The following is a 14,202-nucleotide window of genomic DNA, read 5'->3' as shown; positions in this document are numbered from 1 at the left end:
ATGCAGAGCAAACCTGCCCAAGCTCTTTTAACAGCCTACATGGCACAAGTTTCATTTCACTTCTAGGCTCCTTAGCTTGAAGCTCAGCACAAATTAGAATACATATTTACAGGTTACAGTTATATGTATGTGCAAGAAAGCACAGCCTTAACCAGGCATAGCTTGCATCTCCCAGAGGACAACACAGCTTGGATTTTGGGCCAGCTGGTACATAGCAAATGGAGGGCAGTTGTAGCCTGGCCATACTCACAAAAATAAGTGTGAAAACACACAAGGAAAGACACGCAAAGAGGGTATAAACCCTCAGGAAATGCTGGTTACCCACTAGCACAGTCCCAGCAGCTTTTCTATTTTCTGTCTTTTGCAGTAGTTCAATCTCTCCTTTGCTACATTTGTTCTCACAGCCCTGAAAGCCAGCTTCGCATGTGAAGTTAAAGTGCAAATTACTTCATCTTTGCTGCTGCAAATATGAATAACTGTGTTTTGCAGTACCGATACATCCTGTATCATACTTCTAGAACATACTAGCAGTCACCAGCTACAGCATTTCAGTATCACACCTACATCCTAGGCTAGACACAACGTGACTGATAGATTAAACAACACAAAAAGGCACACAGATTGGCAGACAGATGAGTTGGCAGACACACAGTGAGGATGCAGACCACCTGACTGGTTCAAACTCACTGTCAATGAAGATACACGTGGAGGCAGCTCTCTGTGCACTGGATTGTGTTAGGACATCAGCTGAAGTGAGTCTTACTGTGAAAAATCAAAGCGAAATTTGCAAACTTTGATGACATCAGCTAAAGAAGGTATAAAACACAGATCACATTATAATGCTAGTCACAAAAACTCGCAAAAGTTTGCAAATCCTCAGATATGGGGGGAAAAAAATATTCACCTTTGCTGGAAAAATCAGAGAAACAAAATTCCAGCCAACGGGTGCAAGTGCATAGAGCTAGTCTGGACTTGAATCAAGATTGATTTCAAGTATGTTAGAGATCCAATCTGAATGTTTTGCAGGAGTTTCAGGCTTTTATTTTGTAAGCTGAAGGCAAGAGCCCATTTCCTCTAGGCTGAGTGCAACTAATAACAGTTGTAAAATGGTTCTGGCTGCCTGACAGGGCATACTTTCATCCTCTGACCTTTCTGAGAAAAAGACCAAGGTTGGCAGAGATATAGTGGCACATTTTTTCCATCATATAATATATTATCCTGATGCAACTAATCACTACAGTGTAAACACAATTTTATTTTTATGATTTCTCAGACTGATAAATACTTTCTGCTATGGAGTTTATAAATATATAGAGTTTTTTAAAATCTCATTTTTAATTCATAGTTCCTATAAAAAGAAGAATAGTTTGAATGCTATGTTACCTCCAATACCAAAGATAGACATTAGAGTTCGACATACTTGGTCTCCATGTTCTGTGCAATGAATACTCTCAATACAAAATACATGGCTTACATACCAAACCAACCAGGAAGTGGGGGGAAAAAAATGTCACCAACTTGGGAGTTTAAATTATGTGCCAAAATAAAATACCCTGTTTACAAAGGCACTTGGCATTTTCAGACAGAAAGCAAATAAAAAACCCAAGCCTTCTTTTGTTGTCTCAGTATGGTTCTCTATCTGAATTAGATAATCAAATTTGAATAAAGATATTTGCCTCCAATTTAAAAGTGGTGTTCATCTGACCACACTTGTAATGGCAAACAGCTCAGGCCACTAAAATCAAAGGGGAGGCTAATTGTATTAGGCTGAAACATGCAAAGGGCTTGACTTTACAAGACTTTCATATATAGAACTCTGCCTGTCTATAGGATCAGAGCCTTACACGGGGATCTGAGACCTTCCTAGTCCTTTCAGCTCTATTTCTCATGCTTGAACAGCTAGGTTGCCATCTGGCATAGGCTTGCAGCAGCTGCACAAGATAAACTTGAGCAAAACATATTGCCACAGGAGTGATTAACAATTAGAGGAAGCAAGTATTGCACACTAATTTATCTAAACAAATGCTTGCGTGGAGCCCATACCTCTGAGTACATCATTCACCACCTTTTCAGCTGCAGACTTTATTCTTCAACCTTAGTGGCCTGGAGAATGCTTCATCCAAATCACTGCTCCCAAGTATATTTTGGGCTAAACTTTTATGATTAAAGTTTTCCTCTTAAACCATGAATGCTCCAGTATAAATATATATACGTATATGTGTGTGTGTGTATATATGTGCGTGTGTGTGTGTGTGTGTATATATATATATATACACATATGCATATAAAACTAAAAGCTCTTTTGATAAGTTCAGTAGAATTTCTGGATTGTTTTAATTTACTTGAATTTCTTAGTACTTTCAAAGCTGCCCCCCAATAAGCACTCTGATTAACCTGAAATACAATTTGACCCAACTATGCAACTGAAGATATAAACTTATTTTTACGGAAGATAACAATAACCAGTTCACAAGTTGGCAAAGGTATTTAACGGCTTTAGAAAGACTGGAAAATTACTAGTATTGTCATATTGTTCACAAAAGTAACTGGGATCTTTGCAGATCTTTCCACGTGTGTCTTGGAACACGTGCTGAGCAAATTTCTCATCTAGACACACAGAATAATTTAGGATGGAAAGGATCTCAAAGATCATAAAGTGCAATCACAAGTCACAACCACACTGCCAATTCCACCACTAAACCATATCCCCAGGTACCACATCTACATGTCTTTTGAATACCTCCAGGGATGGTGACTCCAGCACTTCCCTGGGCAGCCTGATCCAATGCTTGTCAATGCTTTCTATGAAGAAATGTTTTCTAATATTCAGTCTAAACTTCCCCACAACTTGAGGCCATTTTGTTTTGTCCTACTGTTTGTTATTAGAAGAAGAAATCAACCCCCACCTGGCTACAACCTCCTTTCAGGTAGTTGTAAAGAGAGTAAGGTCCTCCCTCAGCCTCCTTGTCTCCAGGCTAACGCTCAGCTGCTGCTCATAACATTTGTGCTCCTGACCCTTTACCAGCTCCCTTGCCCTTCTCTGGACACTCTCCAGCACCAGTGGAAACTTTCTCATAGTGAGGGGCCCAGAACTGAGCACAGGATTTGAAGTGTACTCACCAGTGCTGAATGCAGGGGGACAATCACTGCCCTGGTCCTGCTGCTCACACTGTTGCTGATCCAGGCCAGGTTGCCATTGGCCTTCTTGGCCACCTGGGCACTGCTGTCTCATGTTCAGCTGCTGCCAACCAGCACCCCCAGGTCCTTTTCCACTGGGCAGTTTTCCAGCCACTCTGTCCCCTTGCCTGTAGTGCTGCAGGGGATTTCTGGGATCCAAGCGCAGGACTTAGCTTGTTGAGCCTCATATAATTGGCCTTGGCCCATCCAGCCTGTTCAGATCCCTCTGCAGGAACTTCCTATCCTCCAGCAGATCAACACTCCCACCCAACTTGGTGTCTCCTGTTGAGGGTGGACTCTGTCCCCTCATCCAGATCATTGATAACAATATTGAACAGATCTTTATACGAACAGGAAAAGACAGTTTTCTCTTTACATCACAGAAGTATGTGCTTTCTAAGCTCCAGATAAGGAATTTTTATCCCATGGAAGTGAAATGCATAGCTTCTTTAAAGTCCAGCTACTTGTGACTTGCTTGCAGAAAGTGAGCATATTAATCTGACTGTGGCAAATGTGTGAAGTTCTAGAAAGTGGTTTTAAAATCCTCAGTTTCTGCAAGGCCAAAAAATTCAATTTACTTGAGTCCAGTAGGACTGAAAGCTCAAGACACTGGACTGAGTTCATTCAGAAGAGAGCAAAGGCTGTTTAGATTTGAGACACTGGACAGGAAGATAGAGAAAGCTGCCCCATGCATATGGTTTTGTGTTTAGACAGGACAGCTCTACTCCTTTCTCCTTTTCATCACCTCTCACCCTCCTGCTTTGGGCATTAAACTAGAACAACTTCACACATGAAGTGACCATTACCTGTGATTCTTGTACAGAGCAACCTTGCTCTGTACGTACAATGAAACCATTCTCACAGGTACATCAGGTTCTACTCACATGTGAAAACTGATGGATTTTGGACACTTGGAGTTACCATGCTTAGAACAAATGTATGTCCTTGAGCAGTAAGCCTGGACTACCCTGAACAGGCATAAGGCCTAATGGCCATCCACAGTCAACATCCCAAGTGCAGTAATCACAAGTTTCTACTGCACTGTTGAGCAGTAACATAAGCAAGCATGTTAGCTGTGTCTGCATTCTGGGCATCCAAGCAATTTATGCTGCCTGTAGAAAATGCTGCAGAAGTGCTGTGGGTCAGGGTCTCCCTTTTAACAATGAACACAAGAAAACACAGCATCTCTGAACATGTCTTGCCTTCCAGACCTTTGTGCCAGATTGTGATAACCCCAGTGTCACCTAAAGATCAGCGAGATCCTCTTTTCTAAGCCACAGTCCCTTCCTACTAGCTGCTGCCAGGCAGGAGGAGTGGAAACAGAACTGCATGCAGAAACTGGCTCTGTGGCAGCTGGGAGATTTCCTCCTCCAGGGGAATTACTTACTGGTCATTTTCAAGCCAAATTCAATCTCCTACATCAACTGGAAAATGAAATCTGATAAACTTGAGAAAGTTGATGATGAGAGACAGAACCTAATACCTCTCTGAAAGTCACTTCCCAGGTGCACCCATTCTCCCTCCAGCCATAACATTTGGGATCTATAAGATCTCCAAGCAGGTTTTGATCAAGGTCCAGGTAGATATGTACATGCCAAGAGGTCAGCTGAATGCTGTCCAACCAAGAAGTCAACAGGTGTTGGCTTTGCCAGAACCAAAGGGAGGCATCACACATGCCAAAGGTGAGTCAGTCAGCAAAAATTGTAACATTTAACATAAAAACACACCAAGGCTAGTTTGCTGTGCTTCCAAAAGAGTGCATTGGTCTAGAGACTGGAACAATCAATGCAGCAGTTAGAGAAAAAAAAAACCCTCTTAATACTCTTGCCAAACCAACAGAAATGCCACTTACATTCTTAACAGTTAACATCCAAATAACTGATCACATTTCATCATGAAGAAACATGTTGCTATTGCCTGAGGCAAGCACAGAATCTACTAAGGAACCAAATGGGAACAAATGAGATATTAAGCCTGAACTTGACAAGCAACATTCCAGTTCCTACCATTTTTTTTTTTTTTTGGGGGGGGGGGTATGTTAGGAGGACAGATTATTCTATGGAATTTGTTACTTTCCTGTGAATTGCATCTAACTGTAGAAAAGTGCAACCTGGAAAATCAGGACATGATTTATCTCTCTGGCCTTTGAAGGACAGGTGGGGTGCTCTTGGTTAATATACTGAGGGATGTAGCTCAGGGTCTCTCTTGATTTTATTTTATTTATGTTTTTTAGTAGAGAGGGATGAGCACACATGTGTACATGTGCATATTTCCTTGCAAGTATTGGGAGCTAGGATAAATTAAGAAATACCCTATGCAGAAATTAAATGAAGCAGTTTTAAAAGGGTGTTAACACATGAGACCTGCTTAGACAGAATATGTTGTAGAAGAGCATGGTACTTATTTCAGCCCAGGAAAAATTTTGCCTGTGGCACGAGCTCTTTTGTTATCAATATCACTAGTGAAATATGCTGACATTTTCTTCACCAGCCCATTGTCAGACTAATAAAACAACCTAAAACATTCCTACGGTACAGGCCAGCCACCACAGCTACAGCAGTATTACTTCTCTGTTGGCTAAAAGCCATGAAAAAGTATCCTCAGCTTCTGTGAGCACAGTAATTTAAATTTCTAAGGCATTACAGACCAGACCAAACTCATCACACTTATCTCTTGCTAGTTAGAAGGTCCCTGGGCACTTTTTCTATCTCCTTCCTACCTATAGTGAGAGCTCTGTGTATTCTCCCTCCTCCTTGTTGTTTTTATTTCTTCCAACAGTGACAGTCTTTCCTTTCTGCAGACAAGTAATTCAGTGTTAACACATAAAATTCTGAACACAGGTGAGTTAAGGGTCCTATGGGTCATCCAGCAGAGCCAGGTTTTTGCTCTGCAGACATTTGAGGAAGTGGTTGAAGCTGTGACTGCCTTTTGTTTCCAGTTGCTTATGCCTGAACCATTACTGTTCTGCCCACTGATGCCTAAAGCATTTCCTAAAATATTTGCATTGATTAGACATAGCTTTTAAAAAGTAGTGTATCCAAGCTGACAGACAGATGATAATAACTGTGTGGCCTCACAACCTTGACCAGCAAAAAAAACAGAGGCATCAACAGAGGCACCCTTGCTATAATTAGTTTGCCACAGTTTCAACTTTCATCCTAGCAACAACGATAGATTACACACTTTGGGGCAGGGCTCATTTTTCCCCCTTGTTTATTTAATTTTCAGTTTGAAGATCTCTAAATCAGAAAAAACCCAGCAGTTCAGCACTCAAGGTTGCAAAATGCCGGGACTACTTGAAGTTTCCCATGTCAGCATTTCCACAACGTGCCATTCCTTCATCCTCTCCGGTGCTGAACAGGAACAGAACAGATAGGAGGAAAACACTGTTTAAAAGCCACTTGGCTGACACACGCAGCAAACACAGACTCTTCATTTTATAAGCAGACCATTGAATTTCGTGTGTAAAATTCACTCAGCTGACCTTTGCCTGAATTTATCACTGGGACACCAGCAACCCACCTCCTCCACACCAGTGGTCCTGGAGCAGAGGAGAAGTGGCTGCACTGTAAAGAAGCAAAGGCTGTGCCTCCTGCTAGGTCCTTCCTTCCTTCCTCCACACTCCTCAAATACATGAGCCAAAAGAAACCATGCTGGAAGAGATGCTTTCTAGGGTTGCAGCTTCCCCTGCAGTAAGCCTTGATCACGTAATATGATATTTCTCAGGTAAGATGCATAACCCAAGAGTCGTGCCCTCACATTACAAGCTCGTGCCTGCAGCTTCACACACATAGAACAAGATGAACATAATAAAGACTATAGACAGTTTTCTAATTTCCCATACAACTCAGGACAAAGACTTGAGGCTGATACATCCCTTGTCTCTCATTAAGCCAAAACCCAAGAGGATTTTCAAACTTATTTTCAAACAATTTTTAAACTTACAGTATGTGTAAAGAATTCATTAACTGCTGATAAAAAAAAAAAATATCCAAGGAATGGACCTCTGTCTGCTTAGCCATGCTGAACAAAAGCTAAGGGCACCGGTTCTGCAAGAGGCATCCTCAACCCCTGTGACTAATGTGACTCAGTGTCACCTCAGATATTGTGGAGTGGTTGGTGTTTGGTTCCATGAATCAAGACTAGGGCATTTATCTCAGTTTTCTCATAACAAAAAAGCCCTAAAACTACTTGTAAGATCATTGCACACTGTGAGAAATGAGCACTGAAGAGTGCAAAACACAAGTTCCACCTTTATAAAGATTGCTGATGACAAATCAGAAGATATTCTCCCCCCTACCTGAATCTTGGTATCCATTTATTTATCTTCTTTCTGGATGAGATGAAATAGCCAGACAAATTAAACATGGCCAAGTCAACATACCGGCTTGAGGAATGGTCAACATACCGGCTTGAGGAATACAGGCTCAGTTTGCAAATAAACTGACTGCCCCAAGACTCACTGTAATCCAGTTTAACAGTGACCCCTACTGTTGTTCGGCAGCATCTCTGCTTTTTCTTGGGTGTTGGGCAAAAAAGATCAAATAAACCGTGATAAAACGAACCTACCTTTATACTACACGGCCGTATCAGTGCTCAGCCTCTGTTGTGGATGACTGGAATGTACCTCAGTCAAAGCAGAGAGGCGGCAATATGTTTTATTGAGGTAAGGTAATAATTTGACAGAGTTCAATAAATTCCATGGAATTTAACAGTTGTTTAACAAGGTTCAGTAAGTTTGATGGCAAGGCTCACCTTATTAGTTCATGCATAGACGAAAAAGGGGGGGGAGGGGAAAAGGGGGACGGGACGGGACGGGATGGGACGGGACGGGAGGAGGAGAAGAGGAGGGGGAGAGGGGGAGGGGAGGGAAGGGGAAAAGGGAGGTGGAGAATAAAAGGAAAAAGGAAAAAGGAAAGAGAAGAAGAGAAGAGAAGAGAAGAGAAGAGAAGAGAAGAGAAGAGAAGAGAAGAGAAGAGAAGAGAAGAGAAGAGAAGAGAAGAGAAGAGAAGAGAAGAGAAGAGAAGAGAAGAGAAGAGAAGAGAAGAGAAGAGAAGAGAAGAAGAGAAAAGTGTTTAATCCTGCAGTAACTATTGAAAGCTTTAAAAACCTCTTAAACTCCCAGTGTCATTTTCTGGTTAGAATAAGAGTCGAGTTGTAATTTTTCACTTTTCTAAAAAACAGCAGAAATTCGCTCACACACAAACCCTCAGCTGATTCGAAACTTTTACAGTAACACTAGAGGGCAGGAGAGCAGCTTTTAAGCCCAAGTCTTGCAATTTCGACTTCATCAGGCTAAAGATGTGCTGAGGAACGCCCCTTTCGTAAGGGAACAAAATAGAAATGAGGTATTTCTCTTCTTATAGACTACTTAAATCTGCTAAAAGTATCATTATTTTTATTACCACATAGTAGAACAAGCAAGGTAGTGCCAATTTGAGCTAAAGACATTAGTTTGCAATGAAATATCCTTTCACGAACACTCTTTAAACATAAGCCAGCATCCCTCCATTCATTTCACTTATGCAATCTTTACTGGCAGATTTAGTTAATGTTTTTTTAGGCTTCTCCTCCTCCAGAAAAAAATTTTTACAGACTGTTTTATATATCTCAGTCAGTTGTAAAGTTCTTCAGATTCACTGAGCTACCCTCCCCATCCATATGCTGAGGACCATCAGGTTCTGCTCTCACAACTAATTTCCTTGATAATCAAGGGGAACAACCTCTTCTGGGTCAAAACTGTTTCTGACTGCTGTACAAAGAAGATGTGAGAATTAGTGTCTGTGAACATAGTATTTCACACAATCTCAGCATGGCTGAGGCTTGCAGGCATCCCTGTAGGCCATTGGGTCCAACCTCCAGATCAGGCAGGGCCACTGGGAGCTGTTTGCCCAGGACCATGTCCAGGTGACTTTTGAATATCTCCAGGGACAGGGACTCCACAACTCCCTGGGCAGCCTGTTCCAGTGCTAGGTTACCCTTGTAGGGAAAAAGTGTTCTCTGATGATCAGATGGACCCTTCAGAGGTTTAGGTTGTGCCCATTGCCTCTGCTTAGCATTGCCCCACTGGGCACCAGTGACCACAGTATTTATTTATAAGATGCAGAATCATGCATAACTATTTGTCACACTGGAGCATTTTTAAATGTGCAATCTGGCACTAAAACAAAGGAACCAAAACCAGTCTGGAACCTCAGATTAGGAACTTCTGCAGTAGCCAATGCTGTTTTAAAATGGGAGTGCATAGGAACCCCCTGAACAAGTCACAAGCTCAATAATCAGTCATGGGAAAAAGCATGCTCAAGTCTCACTCCTAAACAACACAAGTGTCTAGGGATGTAAAATAAAGAGGGGATTCACACCATGAGCACGTATCTGTCAAAATGCAAATGTGATTATGCAAAATACCAAAAGCACCTGCAAGAACAGTCATTGTGATCTATCTAATATCTAGATAGCATGAGAGATTTTGTCTACTTGTGGGAACATGTTCCTTTTTTTTTTTTTTTTTTGGCTAAAAAGTTTCCATGAAATGGTGAAGTGCTTCTCTGACACGCATGCTGATGAAACAGCAGTGACAGGAGTTAAAAAGCAGCTGCAATAGCAGTGATAGGAGATAAAAGACAACCTTTAGAGGGTAATGTCAGAGACAACAATAAACATGGGGATGGGGAAAAAAAGCAAGCAAAACGTATCCCAAAGATGTTACAAAACTGCTTTTCAAGGAAATCAAAAGTATACATATTTTAGCTACTTTCTGTTTCACATAGATTGTTTCTTATGCAGCCATTGATTAATTTCTTTATGGAATTGAAGGATACAAGTGCCAATCTATAACATCTCAGTATGAGAAAGCTGCATCTGTCTGGTACAGTGACCTGAGAAAAGCAAAAGTTGTTCTCCTGATATGATTGTTTCAAACATTATAGCTTAGTAACAGGATAATCCAAGCCCATATTTCTTTAAAAAGAACTGCCAACAAAGTAGATTTCATGTTAGCTAATCAGAAAACATGTCATGGATTTCCTTGTCCATGCTGGTGATGAACTACAGTGGTGAGCAGTTCTCTTCACAGTTAAAGGAAATAAGTAGGAAACTGTAGAGGTGCTCAAGCTTCAGTCTGTGCAAGATGTGCTGAGTCTCATAGGCAACAAAGTGATCACAGCACTCACTACTTCACTGTCCCAAAGTCTAGAGAGCAAACTCTTAACCAAGCAGGCACATCAGCAGACTAGTCCCATACAGATGTCACAAATACTCTACAGCAACTGAGATCATACTTAAATATAACTACACTCCTACATGTGGAGAAAATTCCTTGAGGCCCTAGGGTAGACTCCATTACAACAATACATTTAGATAACTGTGAGATAGGTGCTTAAGGTCTCCTTCTAGTCAGCAGAAATCTAATTAACACAAACAATGGAGTCCAGAGAGCCAGTCAACTCCCCCTAATGCAGACAGGTATGCTTGGTCAGCCATATTATTGATATTGCTCCACTGACAACAGAAACTTCCAGGAAAATGACAAAATCTAGAGCAATGGCAAAGCAAGCCCTGAGCACATCACCTGCCTCCCAGTACATCTACCTCAGCTCACCACCTCTGGCTACATAGATACCACAAGTCTTCCCAACAGAAATCTAAGGAAAATAAGACATCTTAAAAGATGCCTTATTTTAAAGAAAATCTTAATGAAGCAGAAAATAACTCTAAGAGCTAAGTCTTACTTCTGCACATCCTCATACAATTTCTTTAAACATACATAGAGGAGCCTAACTGTAGTCAGTTAACATAGCTTTGTAAAAGTCACCTTTTGTGATGCAAATATTTATTTATTTCTCAGTGTTAAAATTTATCCTGCAGGAGTTACATTTTATTGTAATCAACGTGAAGAAGCAAAAGAAAATTGTGCTTTCTTCATTTCCTTAAAACAGACTTCTCTTTTTTTGATTCCTGAGCAAGAAAGATGAAACATCCTTAAGTTCACCCTAGGCACCTCTGCTAGCCACAATGGAGTAGTACTGCATGAAGGAGAGAAACCAGCATAGAAGAGGCCATTTCCTTAAAATTTATCTTTTGAAAAAAGCAAAGCCAAATGTGATCGCGGTTGTTTTGATACAATCAATGGGATTCACTCATCACCGCAGCAAGGAGTAAAAACCTGCTGCAGAGAACAAATACCAAGATTCTTTGCTTTACAGCAATAGGTTTGCATCATCTAAATAACCACAGGACAAAGAGTGTTCTACGAGCAGCAAACCCACAAAGGCTGTTTTTTATCGACTGACTCATGTAGCCTTCAAATTATTTGCCAAGCCCCAGATTCTCTTCCTCCGTAGTAGCTCTAGTCCCTGTCCTCCCATGTCCTTGAAGCCTTCTGACAAAATCTCCAATGGCAATCCTGAGCCATACACCTCCTCACTGGACTGCTGCCAGGCCAAATGGAGCAGGTAACTTATTAGCTGGAGCTGTAGCCTTTCTTGAGGGAAAAGGGGCGCTAGTCTGTCCACGTCTCTCTCATCTTGACAGTGACTTCCATAAAACTTGCAGAAACTAACTCTGCAGTTGGAGACCTGTCAAACTTTCTTGACAGTGACTAATGGCATGAAAGATGTTTGGAAGAGGCAGGCCTGATTTACAGCAGTTGTGTAAGCCAAGCTAAAATAAGAAGAGGAAATTTAAATAAAGACCTCACTTTAATTGTAGATTGTGTTTTTGACAGCTCATGCAGTTCATAGTGAGCAATCAAGTAATAGATCAGGCACAGAAATGTCATGCTAATAAGCCTAGAAGAGATGACACAACTTCTGTATGAAAAGGCAAGAATTCTGTAACAGAACTGAAGAATGCTGGTAGGACACAAGATAAAGCCAACTGCGTTGCTTTTCATCCTTCTCCTCTTCCACGCATGCCACAGATGTTCTCAGTTGATCAAGTTCAGTCCATTTCCCCATTCATCTTTTTTAGACCCACTGAAAATCAAAATAATACCTTTTTCCAAGTTCAGCCATGCTGCAGGCAGTTGAGGGAGAATCACACCCCATGGGAGCAATTCAGATATTCTGCCTCTGTAAAGTGGGGATTGCCAAGGGCTGCCCCTTGGAAGGTCTGCAGTACTTGTACACAACATTGGAAACAGAAGCCCGCATGGGTTTGGGGTGGCAGGGATGAAGAAGAAAACCTTCAGAATGAGGGCAGTAGAAAGTCACTAACTTTTTCCACTTACCTGAACAAAACAGCTGAGTTAGGGGCCATCTCTGAAACCTTCCCAGAAAGACTGACACCAGCTCCTGGGCTATTTCAGAAGGAACTTCTCCCACTTCAACACACATCTCAGTTTCAGAGACCTCACTTCAGTTACAGTACTCAAGCCAGAAACGAGGACACTTTTCCAATATCAAAGACTTTTTTCATGTACAAACTGAAAGCAAACAGTTTTACTTGATCAGGTTTATCTGGTCTGGTGGAAGGTCACCCTACCTGTGGCAGGGAGGTTGGAACTAGACAGTCTTAAAAGTCTCTCCAACCTGAACTGTTCTGTGATTTTATGAAACATGCAAAAGCATCAAACTGACTCAGAAACAGTAATTTAAAAGCAGCAGGAAGACGCTATGTGGTAGCACCAGCACATATCGTGTCTACAGGTATTTTTAGAACAAAAGAAAGAAGATATCTAAAAGGAGATAAAAACATAGGAACTTCCACAAAGTGAGGAAGTCTTAATATGACTGTGGAGCTCTCCACTTCCTCTCAAGATTTAAGATACTTGAGTGCAAATTGGTAAATCAGTTCATTTTAACTGACTCTCTGTACCCTCACCACTGTTAAAAGTACTATTAAGCAAAGCAGTAGGTATATCAACACCACTTAACCATTAGTTTTGCTCTCTGCTGATTTTGAATCTGAAAGAGAAACTTACGTATTATTTGAAACTACATAACATTCAAAATTTCCCCTAAAATTGTTCACACCTAAAATAATTTTTAAGCCTCAATCACCAGTTCACAAAGATCTTGCTGTTCACAACATGATGTGTCAGCCCCATCTATTTGCCCACATGCCTACATAACTCCCAGTGAAGTAGCAAAACTATGGAGTCTGTCCATAAGGGTGCTTTCTTTGAATGACCAGCTACTTCATGAGTGCTGATGTCAGACCAGCTTCCTGCTGAAGAAACAGGACTGGAGCCCACCTGAGCAGAGCCACTGGGCCTGCACTGCTGTAGCCCCACAGCATAGCTTAAGCAACCATTCCTCTGAGCTCCAGCCACAGAAACAGCTCCCTCAGATGAGCTAAATTTTCAGGAAAACGTGAAAAAGCAGCACATAATACATGCTAGAGAGCAACGTGAGATGATGTACTCTGCTTTGACAATGTAAGAACTAGATACATGCTAATGGAGAAATAACACTCTCTGTGTGCATTTCTGTACCTGCTTCCGCATGTTCGTAAAGCGTTCCCTGGACCACTCCAAGATCCTACAGATGACAGGTCCTCTCTGTGCTTCAGAGCAGCTCCCAGTGACCGTGGCTGTTCTTAACTGTCACCCATCCCCAACAAGAGCGTTTTCTTCTCTTCCAACCCCCACACTTCCTGTGCATCTTTTTTTTTCCCCAGACATGACTTCTATCTCAGTGGTTAGCACCAACTCCTAATTTTCATATTTTATTTCACTTTTTTGTTCTGCATTTCATTAAGTTTCAAACTCAGTTTCTCTACTGAGATATTTAAACTAAAAGAGGGTAGATTCAGACTAGAAATAAGGAAGATACATTTTATGATGAGGGTGGTGAGGCACAGGAACAGGTTGCCCAGAGAAGCTGTGGATGCTTCATCCCTGGAGACATTTGAGCTCAGGTTGGATGGGGCTTTGAACAACCTGGTCTAGTGGAAAGTATCCTTGCCTTCAGCAGGGGGCTTAGAGCAAGATGGTCTTTGGAGGTCCTTTGCAACCCAAACCATTCTGTGATTCCATGATTTTAAAATTCATCTTGTTCTCTCTGAATTACTGCAGTTTGCTGC

The sequence above is a fragment of the Coloeus monedula genome (assembly GCF_965178545.1).
Source record: "Coloeus monedula genome assembly, chromosome: 3".
NCBI lineage: Eukaryota > Metazoa > Chordata > Aves > Passeriformes > Corvidae > Coloeus > Coloeus monedula.
The sequence above is the reverse complement of the archived record's forward strand: the minus strand, read 5'-3'. Positions refer to the sequence as shown.